The sequence below is a fragment of the Schistocerca cancellata genome, chromosome 9 (assembly GCF_023864275.1).
Source record: "Schistocerca cancellata isolate TAMUIC-IGC-003103 chromosome 9, iqSchCanc2.1, whole genome shotgun sequence".
Taxonomy (NCBI): domain Eukaryota; kingdom Metazoa; phylum Arthropoda; class Insecta; order Orthoptera; family Acrididae; genus Schistocerca; species Schistocerca cancellata.
In genome coordinates this window covers 22,898,946-22,911,817 of record NC_064634.1, presented here as the reverse complement: position 1 = coordinate 22,911,817, position 12,872 = coordinate 22,898,946, and positions in this window count along the sequence as shown.

Genomic DNA, 12,872 nt, shown 5'->3' with positions numbered 1-12,872 from the left:
AAAAGCAATCTGGGCAACTTTGTTTCACAGGATGTCCATTGACGATCACCCGTAGCATAGCCTCTGCCCGAAAGGAAACACAATATGATGCAAGTATCATACATGTGAAGCAAAGGGACAAAAACATAGACAGGCACACCACAGTCCAGAAACTGCTGTGGTAGAATTAAAGCCAACATATAGAGATCTTTCAGATACTGAACTCCCGGAAAAATGTTTACATGGAAAAACACAGAAGCCGAATGATGGTTTCGTTAGTTGCATTTGGGAATGCTTGTCGAAAACTGTTTCTGTTGGCATGTCAGGTTGTAAGATTTGTGTGATGGACGCCATGATATATTTTAACGAGAGAGTAATAGGCAGGTTAAAAGCGATGAGCAGGCTAGGCATCAAAACTGGGGACAACATGAAAAGTGGGCTGCTACAAGTGGAAAGGCAACACGTCGCCGAAGCTGAAAAAAACTGCTGATACCATGACAAAGCAGGCCAGAATGACAAAAAAAGAAAACTAAAGAGAAGAAAATGACATGCAAATCTTCATTTTCTGCTTCCTGTAATCAAAGTTTTCGCATACTTAGGTATCATTGTCTCATCCAGTATTAAAGCAGGAAGAACAAAATTTTTCGTGAATAATAATATAGTGTTTGACTACAAAGTGAACCACATTGTTCAACAATATATTAAATATTTTAAGTTGGTGTATGTCGTATGTTCTTCAATTATTAGGAGAAAAAATTGAGTTCTGAAAAACATTTGTTTAAAATACATAAAGCACCAAACTGGTAAATATTCGAGTTTTACTGTTTCGACAAGTTAATAATTATAAGAATACAATTTGTCTTGTCGTTTTACTTTGAATACTGTGGAAGTGTACTGTATCTAAAATAAAAATTACACGTAATTCAGTACATAAGGTGAAGCCAGGCAACAAGTGAAATCACTACAAGAAATAGCAGAGAAAGTAGGCCTTAGAATATCATTTGAAAAAAACGGAGATTATGATAACTGATCCACCACTTGCAAACAAAATTACAATAGGAGAACAGGAAACCAAAATTGTTGATAAATTTAAATATTTAGGCGAAATAATGACATACAGTCTAATTGAGAAGTCATCATGGCAGAATAGAATAAAAAAACGGAACTACGCAAATTACATTACCAAAACTACATACAACAAAAAAAGCCTATCTATAGATGCAAAATTAAAACACTATAAAACAGTTACACAACCAGAAATAACGTATGCAGCTGAAACTATCTTCGAAACAACTAATACAGCAGAAATTGACAGAATACTAAAAATAGAAAGAAGAATAATTAGCACATGTATAAATAAACAGTATAAAATAAATGGACATTGGAGAATAGCATCAAATGAAACAGTATATAAGAAAATAGAACAAATCATGAGCACGATCAGGAAGAAACGCATCTCATTCTTTGGAAATCTGATGAGAACTCCAGAAAACAGAATTAGTAAAAAAACAATACAAAATTTGTGGAATAGCAAGAGCGACATTAAATGGATCACAGAAATTAAGGAAGATATAAAAGAACTCCAAATTACAGTAGATGACCTAAAAAATAAGACAGAGAAAACCAGAATACTGCAAGACCCGCAAACCAGACCACAAATGAAAATCAATAAAAGGAGTACAGGAAGAATGGTCTCGGATAAAGAAAGAAAGAAAATATCTGAAAGAATGAAGAAATATTGGGCAAGCAGAAGATCAAAACACCTTTCATATAAGAATAGACTCTAATAATTATATTACCTAAATATCATATTAAGTTATTGTTGAGCCAAATTGTATCCCTGTGTAACAACTGTACAACTTTGTATTTTTGACTAGAGTGGTCCAATGAAGGCCATAAAATAAATTAAAAAAATGAACATAAGATGAAAATGAATATTCACTTCATTACGTATTCCACAGTTATTAAATTTTTTCACACGGAGGTCACAATACACTAATTGCTTGGTTAAAGTTTCTTTCCAATATCTATTAAAGTTTTTGAATAATTAAATTTCAAAATACTAGTAAAACCTACAGGCCATGACGTCGAGGCCCACTTAAGTGGAGAGACGTGGTTGGATGCACTGAAACATGTGATGAGCGTGTGCCCATAATGCAATGCGTCCTTCGCTTGGAGTTCCCACCAACTCGTTTTGTCGGATGCCTCGGTCCGCTCGTACCCACAGAAAGTTCTCCGAGGTTCCACACTGCTGTAGCTCATTCGCCATTCGCGTTAAGTTCATAAGACGAACGTCGTTGTCCCTCCGTCGTAAGTTGGGATTTTTTTGCATTCGTTCTACAGCCAGAAAGAAATTTGTTCCTACTGTGTGCAGCCACGGAGTACAAGCTAGACTGTTAACTTCCCAGTATTGCTGGAAGCTCTCCAGGTTTTTAATTATACAGACACGAGCCCTGAAGACGCACGAGTAAAACTTATTAACGAAATGAAAAGAAAACCTCGGGTTCTCTGCTTTCTGAGCACTGGACAGTTGAATCTGACGATTTACGACGCCCAAAAATCTACATCAGAGACGGAGGCCCTTTCCGGGAAGATCCCTGCAAAGTCCGCCTGCGCGCTGGAAGGTCGCTGGCGTCACCGGTGCCTCCAGAACTGGAATCTGATTGCGAGTCCGGTCAGGGCTGCGCGCTTGTCACGCGCGGGCCGCGCTGGTATCTCGGCGCGTGCGCCTCCACATCTCCGTCTCTGCTCAGCTCTCAGCTTGACGTACGCGCTCTCCGAGTGGTGCGCCTTGGAAGCGAGCGCCTCCCCCAAGATTACCTGAGGAATTTTATACTCTGCGAAAGATTGCGCTTAAAATTGCAAGATCGCTTTCTGGTCTTTGTACTGGCCTGAAATGCCCTTACATCTACCTTGCCGATCGGATATATGCAGCCAAAGCAGTTGACTATACACGCAGGTTGCGTGGCACGTTTATCAGTGTTCGCTGCGGCGCAACGCCGTACTATTACGCGCCATGTTTTACGAAGGCATTCGACGGTTGTTTCAAGCGAGAGAGGTCGTTTACGGTAATGTAGGCTAAACAACTGCTCAATTTCTTTTCGGAATTGTGCTTAAGATATAAATGCACGCACGTCTCTCCAAAGAAAACTGAAGACTGGTGTTATGTTATGTTAACCGGGGACCTAGAAACGACGGACGGGCTCCGTCCCCGCTGGAGCCGCAGTGGTCGACAACCCCACGACGACTACCGCAGTCCACTTCACCCGTCCGCCGCCCCACACCGAACCCAGGGTTATTGTGCGGTTCGGCCCCCGGTGCACCCCCCAGGGAACGTCTCACACCAGACGTGTGAAACCCCTATGTTTGCGTGGTAGAGTGATGGTGGTGTACGTGTACGTGGAGAACTTGTTTGCGCAGCAATCGCCGACATAGTGTAGCTGAGGCGGAATAAGGGGAACCAGCCCGCATTTGCAGAGGCAGATGGAAATCCGCCTAAAAGCCATCCACATCCTCGACACAAATCCGCCGGGCGGATTCGTGCCGGGGACCGGCGCTCCTTCCCGACCGGAAAACCGTGCGTTAGACCACACGGCCAACCGAAGATTGGTGAACTCGAACATATTTTTACGTATGTTTTGAAACTGTTGTAAGTAGGCTGTTTAGGTTTTTATGTTGGTAACGCCACGTAGCGCTCTGTATGAAAATCACTGACTGTGCTGTGTGCAGTCTGTGGCTGGTTGGCATTGTTGGAATATTTGCTATTGTAGTGTTGGTCAGTTGGATGTGAACAGCGCGTAGCGTTGTGCAGTTGGAGGTGAGCCGCCAGCAGTGGTGGTTGTGGGGAGAGAGATGCCAGGATTTTGAGAGCGGACGATCTGGACGAATGTCCGTCAGAAAAAGGAAATTTGTTAGACCGTATGTCATGAACTGATATATATATATATATATATATATATATATATATATATATATATATATATATATAATGACTTTTGAACACTATTAAGGTTAATACATTGATTGTTCTCTATCAAAATCTTTCATTTGCTAACTATGCCCATCAGTAGTTAGAGCCTTCAGTAGTTAGAATCTTTTATTTAGCAGGCAGTTTTGGCGCTCGCTGTATTGCAGTAGTTCGAGTAACGAAGATTTTTGTGAGGTAAGTGATTCATGAAAGGTATACGTTATTGTTAGTCAGGGCCATTCTTTTGTAGGGATTATTGAAAGTCAGATTGCGTTGCACTAAAAATATTGTGTGTCAGTTTAGTGATGATCAGAATAAGTAAAGAGAGAAATGTCTGAGAACGTTCACTTTTGCTCAGCTGTTTGAAAATCAAATAACGTAAGAGGTTTACCAGAACTGTCATTCACTAATTTTTCTAAGGGGATGTTTCACTGTGCTGTGTTTTGTGCACATTGATATATTTCAATCAGATTGGTAATTACAGCAGATCTAGGTTTCAACTGTTACATAGTCATTTTCAGTGCATATACCAACAGGTGACATCAGTCCAAAGTGTCACGTAGTAAACAATATTTGTCGTGTACAGCTCCACCCCTTCCTCCACTCTACAGCAAAGTCTCTCATATACGAAACTCCAAGGTAAGTGGAGTAACTGTATAGTCTACGAAAGATTGTGATCAAAATTATAACACCGCCTACTGGTCTTTGTGTTGACTTGAACTGGGCTTACATCAACCTTGCCGGTCGGACGATTGCCACCATGGGCGTGGACTATACACACAAACTGTGGCACGTTATTCAGCGCTCCCTGCGGTGACTCGCCGTACTATTAAGGGCCATATTTCAACGATTGTTCCGAAAGCGAGGGAATTCGTTTATGGCGCTGTAAGTTACTCAAATGCCGAAGTCCTTTTTCGGAATTGTGCTTGCCGTGTGCTCAGAGTATAAATGCATCTACATCTCTCGAAAGAAAATTGAAGCTCTGTGTACATATTTTTACACATGTTCTGAAACAGTACTGTATTTTAGTGCATTGGTTTGTTTTAATCAGATTGGAATCCGTATGATCCAGTTGTGAACAGCGTCCGTTGAATGTAGACAACTGGGAAAAGAACAGCAATCTCTCGCGAACTCCGTCGTTTTATTACAGCAGATCTAGATTTCAACTATTACATGCTCATCTTCGCTGCATATAACAGCAGGTGATATTAGTCCAACGTGTCACGTAGTAAACAATATTGGTGGTGTAGGGCGTACGGGAATCTAAGATGAAATGTTGTTACATTCTCTGAAGATGATTAAGTAATACTTGCAATCTAGATCTCCTGTAATAAAACGACGGATTTCGTACTCGATTGCCGTTCTGCTCTCCATGGTCTGTTCATGTAAGCTTGTTTCATCCAAGTTCTTCTTTCCATTTACCTTAAGCGATATGATACTTCGAGAACTTTGTGGCGATGGAGAATCCCGACAAAAGCTTGCATCATAACTTGTAACACTTCCGAAACATCAGGACCATAAGATCGTAAGATTTTGTTAGAATAAAAACACAGTTGCTGGATGGAAAAATATGGTAATCACGTGTTTTTTATGTATGAGCATTATCAAGTAAGTGTCTCAGTTTTTGGTGGCTGCAATACCCATTGCTCCAATAATTGTTTTTATTGCTTTCTGGACATTTTAAACGAAGTATACTTTCAAATTAGAAAACATGGATTATAAGCAGAAAACCTATAATTTCCTGTGTGCACATAGTTACATCTAATTATAACAGGAGCTCTTTGTATGCGAAGTAAAAAGTGTAAGTTAATCTATAAAACAATTTTGATAACGTTTTGTTCATAGTTAGTCATTTTACAAACTTTCTATATACATAATGAGCAGATGATCAGCTAATTGAAGAGTGCGCTAATTGAGCTATGTACTGTCTTAAGTATTAATCTCATAAAGTTACGGTTATCCAAAACTTACTATAGCTGTATATTCGACTGGCTGTGGGGGTTAGCTCGTAATTTATTTGATTTGTAAGTCAGAGTTTCCGTCCTTGATTTACGTAAAACACAGTTTATTTCACTCGTTCCAAATTCAGTTTTAACTATATGCTACGTACAATTAACTTAAAAGCAAACTTTTTCCTAAAAGATTTTTCTTTTAACTCGGTTCTCCGGAACTCGTGGGTTACAGATGTTCGCAACTAATTCTGGAATTTTTCTGTATTCGATATATCTTATGTACAGTAAACCACTCGAAGACTGACCCTGAACTGAATTTTTCAGACCATGTCTTCTTATTCTGAATGTCACGCAATAGGTCGACCGGGAATGGAGTTTTTGGGTTTACTGCGTGTATTAAATCATTTCTGAAAGACGATGTACATATATCAAGTGATGTCAGACGAAATGAGGGGTAATTTTGCTTCGGGCCGTAACTGCTAAACATGAACACCTGTATGCTATTTCATAATTATTTGACGCTTTGCTTACCACTGTCCTTTACCACGCTCATTTCTTCTGGCATCATAAAAACATGGCGACGGGTTGTTCGGTTTGCTTCACTGTCGCCACGGTGTTGCCCCTCTATGGTATTCTGTCTCTAATTGCAACGGACGAAAGTCGCGGGTCACCGCCCTTCCGAGCACTTACAAGGGAGCCTCACCATCGCACCCCCCTCAGATTTAGTTATAAGTTGGCACAGTGGATAGGCCTTGAAAAACTGAACACAGATCAATCGAGAAAACTGGAAGAAGTTGTGTGGAACTATGAAAAAAATAAGCAAAATATACAAACTGGGTAGTCCATGTGCTACATAGGCAACATCAAGGATAGTCTGAGCTCAGGAAGGCCGTGGTCCCGTGGTTAGCGTGAGCTGCTGCGGAATGAAAGGTTCTTGGTTCAAGTCTTCCCTCGGGTGAAAAGTTTATTTTCGCAAAGTTGTGATCTGTCCGTTCGTTCATTGACGTATCTGGTCACTGTAATAAGTTTAGTGTCTGTGTTTTGCGACCGCACCGCAGAACCGTGCGATTAGTAGACTAAAGGACGTGCCTCTCCAGTGGGAACCGAAAACATTTGATCGCAAGGTCATAGGTCAACGGATTCCTCCACAGGAAAACACGTCTGATATATTCTATACGACACTGGTGACGGCATGTGCGTCACATGACAGGAATATGTTGTCGACCCACCTAACTTGTACACTTGGCGAGTGGGTAAAAAGATTCTTCTACCTTGCCCGATTTAGGTTTTGTTGTGTATGTGATAATCACTCCCAAAAAAGTGACGAAAACATAAGCATTTGTCACATAAACTGAAAATAAAAAGGTAAACTTTTACCCGAGGGTAGGCTTGAACCAAGGATCTCACGTTCCGCAGCTGCTCGCGCTAACCACGGGACCACGGCACTCCTACGCCAGCTTTTTCCTTACTCTTGCCTATCATGTGCATGGACTACTCAGTTTGTATATTTTGCTTATTTTTTCACAGTTCCACACAACTTCTTCCTGTTTTCTCGATTGATCTGTGTTCAGTTTTTCAAGGCCTATCCACTGTGCCAACTTATAACTAAATCTGAGGGGGATACGATGGGGAGGTTCCCTTGTTAGTAGTCCTGCTGCTGCGATATCAGACAGAGTTAAAGGTTGGGTGCTAAGAAATGACACGATCCATATTAGAGGATGTTTTCAAATTAGTTATAAAAAAGTAGCATTTAATTGTGAAAAGGGCAAATAGCTAACAGGAATGTGTGATAACAGCACTGAGGGCAGTATATCTTCAAGTTTCATTCCCGCTCAACACTGTTAGTTCGCGACGTTCCCACTAGATGGCATGCGCAAATGAGTTATTCCAACAGTCATCACGGAGTCCTGTAACAGTGCACAGCGTGTGCAGTATTGTTTACTGTTTCGTGGATCCAAATCCGCTACTACAGTTCAGAAACAATTCAGAACTAAATATCGCAAGTCGCCACCTCAAAGACAAACTGTTGTTAACTGGTAAAATCGTTTTACCGAAACTGGATGTGTATCACGCAGCATATCTTACCTGGACATGCTTGAACATTATCTAATGCGCCAGTTAAAACAGGATTTGGGCACAGAACTTATTTCCCAGCACGACGGCGTGTCGCGCATTATTGTCGTGACGTGGTCGCGTATCTCAGTATGAAGGTGCCGATTTGGATCGGAGGTGGTCTACACGATCATCGGATTTAACCGCAATGGACTTCTGTTCACGGCGCTACATTAAAGATTGAATGTTTGTTCCTGCGCTTCCCGGAGACGTCGGCAAGCTGCGACAATGGATAACACAAGCAGTTGCCCTTATATATACATGAAGACTTGCTTTGTAGGATTTGGCAGGAGATTGATTACAGATGGGACATTTGTCGTGTTACAAAAGGGAGCCCCACTGAACATTTGTAAATAAAACTCGAAGATATACTGCATTCAGTGCTGTATGAAACATTCCTGTAAGTTATTTTCCTTTTTCACAATTAAAGGTTACATTTGTGTAACTAATTTATAAACGCCCTGTATTCTGCTACTTTTCCCTAGCATTTTTCCCGTCTAGTACAAAGACTGATTTTTCGGGATTTTGGAAATTTTATTTTATTATTTAATTTTTATATTTATCTTTGTGGCCGTATGGCCTCCCTGATGCCACAGGCGTCAGGGTAACCTGAGATAGGGTAATCGCGTGCCTCATCTGTCTGGGGTTGTGTGTGAACGTATTTTAACTGTTTGCGTCTCTATCCACTGACGGAGAATTTGGGTGCCAGCCCAGCATTTGCCTAAACAAGTGTGGAAAACAGCCTAGAAACCGCACTCAGGCCGGGCTGGTGTGCTAGACCGCGGTCGTTAATCCGCTGCGCTGACTGGAACCATATCTGGTTCCCATCCTCTTCTCGCAGACTAGCGTTCTGTGTGTAACGCTGTACGAGCAGGTCTCACGACCCGTTTTAACAACACGGTTTATTGTTTCACAAGAAAGACTAAGAAATTCCATGTCACCCAGTTCACAGATTCACAGTAATGACTTGCATTTAGCCATTGCTGTACAATCTGCTTCATTTCATCTGCCTGATAAGAAATTATTATCAACGACGACCGCCTGTATTAACAGAAGTTCAGTTTCTACCCCTTTTCTCGATCGTCCTCCTCCACATACGCCTTAGCCGTCTGGCTGCGAGCAACAGACTCTTAACTCCTGGCGCTCCAAAAAAATAATTCGATAACAGCTACTGGCACTGGGATATGCAAATCAACGCTACATGGGCACGATTTGGCGCCAATAGCGTTTCACACTGTCAGCGTTCTAAATTGCATTTATGTGAACAAAAACCAACAGTCTTCAAACGAGTATTCACGAACTTTAATAAAATACTGTTTTGGATTGCAAATCTGCTATACTTTTATCTGTATGAACTTCCAAATCCATGAGCGCGTAAGTCAGAGGACGAATACCTGTCCGTCATCAACCATCAATATTCTCTGCTTTCCCATATTAATTTTCTTCCCTTTAATCTGTTCAGGGTATTACCCGCTAATCTTATTTAGTGTTCCATTACTCCTGTCACACACTGATATGCATTGTTAAATTGGTTTTCTACGTTCTTACCCTGCGATCTTTTTTACATGATCTTTCAATTCCTATCTACCACTTTGTTAATTAGTCGGCTGGGGTGGCAGAGCGGTTCTAGGCGCTACAGTCTGGAACCGCACGACCGCTACGGTCGCAGGTTCGAATCCTGCCCAGGGCATGTATGTGTGTGATGTCCTTAGGTTAGTTAGGTTTAAGTAGTTCTAAGTTCTAGGGGACTGATGACCTCAGAAGTTAAGTCCCATAGTGCTCAGAGCCATTTGAACCATTTTTCTTGTTAATTACTCCATGCAATGACACAAGATATTTTATACTCGCCACTGATTATTTTCTCTCGTGTCTTATCCAGTAATGAAAGTTCTTTGTTTCCGTGGGAAATCTAACATTAGCTGGCTAGATAAGAATATTTTTCTCTTTTCCATTACCTATATTTCGCATCCATAAAGAATCTCACACGGACATAAAATTATTAACTTCTAATTGATATTCTATTCCTCTTTTCCATTTCAAATTACGTATAATTGTTACGTACAATGACTAACCCCTACCGCTCTCACCCAAGCGTTTAAATTTCTTTTCTAATTGCATTTTACTCCACATACCGAGTGTGTTATACTGTTTAACAAAAATCTGAGAACAGTAAGTTCAACATATTTTTACTTATCTTTTGTGTCGTTGGTCTTTACAAAAGATCGTTGTTGGCATATTATTTCCAGTTTCCACTATAGACGGAATTCATCTCTGATTTTGTATACTGCAAATGGAAGTGGTAGTTTTTGGTTATCATATTAATTAATTGCTTCCTTTTTCTCAAATGCCGTGATTTATATGCTTTTAATTACAAAACATTGTTTAATTTCATTCAGTGTTGGCAGTGTTTCATCTGTAGCTGTACTACTTTCGTAAAATAAAGAACAACCGCTTCCAGTCACAGCCCTGATTTTATTTCAACACACGTTGCATTTCGAGCCTTGGGGGCTACTAGTCAGCTTTTTACGACAGGTGAAAAACTTTGTGTACTAGAACAATTATAACTAATGTCACACAAAGAGAAATCTCCCGAAAACTTGTTGAACAGTTCTGTATCTTCTTTGAAATAGTATCACCTGTATATTCGTAGAAGTGCAGCATCTTCACGTTTGAAATTCGTTGACCTGGTTTGACTTATGTTTACAAATTACCGTATAACCAAACCGGTATATATGTACTCATAGTATACTTCAAAACCATGTGTCTACTGCTGGAAATAGTAAGGTAATTTTCGATTTGTCATAGGTTTGTAAATATATATTCCAATGTACCACTTTGTAATATACGAATGTAATCTTGCCAGGCCAGAATTAACCTAAATTTCGGAAAATTTTTTTTGTGTAGACTGTCAAGGCACCTGAAGGCATTGTGCCTGAAGGTGGTGGTTCTTTATTTTACAAAACACTTATTTTTAACTGCAGAACTAAAGTGTGCAACTGATGAGGCTAGCTCCAGGCCTGAAATGTGCCCTACTTGCAACTGAACGGCGTAGATGACGTAATAATCAACCATAATTATACAATGCAAAAGAAATGTTTGAGTGTTTTTATGTTATAAATGTGTTTTCATACCTGCAAAAATGAAATTGGAATAACTTACTGTGACCTCATAATATTATATTACTATTAGAAAAATGATAAATATAAATAGCTGCTTTGCGTGTGAGAGGAACGCCCACAAAAGCGTTATTATACAACTATTACTTCAAAATGAAATCCGTAATGACAAAATTCAATCTCACGTCACGAAAATGCCAAAATAAATTCATCGACAGCATTTGTCGACAGTTAATGAAGAGCCCGTTACGCAACAGAACAAAATCGCATACCCCTAAAAACATTTCAACTGGAACATCTTTACTTTCATCTCTTCCTTGGTAGTTAAAATAAGGAATTTGAATTGATGTCTAATTACCATTCTACATGCGTAGTTTTCTCTACATAACATTACTTTCATTTCCTTGATTTAAATTCGTTGAATGTAACTACAACTGTTTTGTACTGTTGATGAAGGGTAATGTAAAGCAAATAATTGAAAATATAGTATCTATATACCACCGCTATTTCTGGAAGCCATTTTGGTTTTCATTAAGTTTTGTTTCGTTACTAGCTCTCATTCTTTGTTTCAGCATTCTTGTGTGTGAGTACTGTCCAGTACTTAACACGTTCAAAGCTCTGCAGTAGCATGTGCCAGTTCGGTTCCCCTTTTTAAAAATACCTTTTGCATTTATATCTTTGGAATTGTCCTAATTTTACTTGCGTTATCCCGCCATCCATAATGGTCGTGCTCCGTTTCAGTAGTGAGTGTATTCTGTGTTCCTCAGTACACTTACATGTATTACTTCTGGCCTTCTTCCCTGTCTGTGGTTCAATAATTGCCTCTCTCTGTTCTTTGTGAAATATTCTGCAGAATCCATTTACGATGTATACTTCTGTCATTTAATAATTGCATTTTGTAACTCATTTTCCTTCTTTGTTTTTTTGTACTAATTACCATTCTTAACGAGAAAGTCATTAAATGTACGTTAATCTCACCAGATAGTAACTGATGTTGACGAAACTTTTAATACCCATTTCGAAAAAAACTATATCTGTGTAAAAAAATGTGTAAAGATTTGCGACCGAAGACTCGATGTTCATATTAGTGTCATCTGTGTAATAAAAGAAGGCACTGCCTTCAAATTTTTAAGACAGAAGCTAGGGGAAGCCAGGCGGTTCGCACTTGTCTGTCAGCTTGCGACATCATTTTTAACACGGAAGACCCAACACTGGTGTGTCACCGATCCTCCGTAGCGTGGTATTATTACTAATTTTCAATATCCGTTCTTTCTTACTGGAGCTGCAGTCATTCAGAAAAGAAGTCCTAGTTTTTTGTAATCATTCATGCTCCATAGATCGACTAACAAATTCTGTACGTAAATTACACTTTATTAAATTCAATCCATACTCATCCAGTGTTGCACGGCTCCCAACAAGCGCTAGTCAGATATTTATGCTGCGGGAGTAATTTATTCGTAGTTTGAAGACAGATTTATTTTAAACTACTTTCGCTGAAGAGCATCGAGCCATAGATGGCTGAGAACGGCTATTTTCGTTCGCTTCCCGTCACTTATATGCGATATTAGTCTACCGCATTATGATTTCATTTCACTGAGGCATTCAGAGATACGAGCATTTTCTTTCCTCATAAATTGATTTGGCTCTTAATAGCGCAGAACCGTGCATTTATATTCATTTGTGTCGTGTCCTACGGTACCTGCCGCGTGCCAAAGGTGGCTACATTTATCTTGACAGCTGGAACGC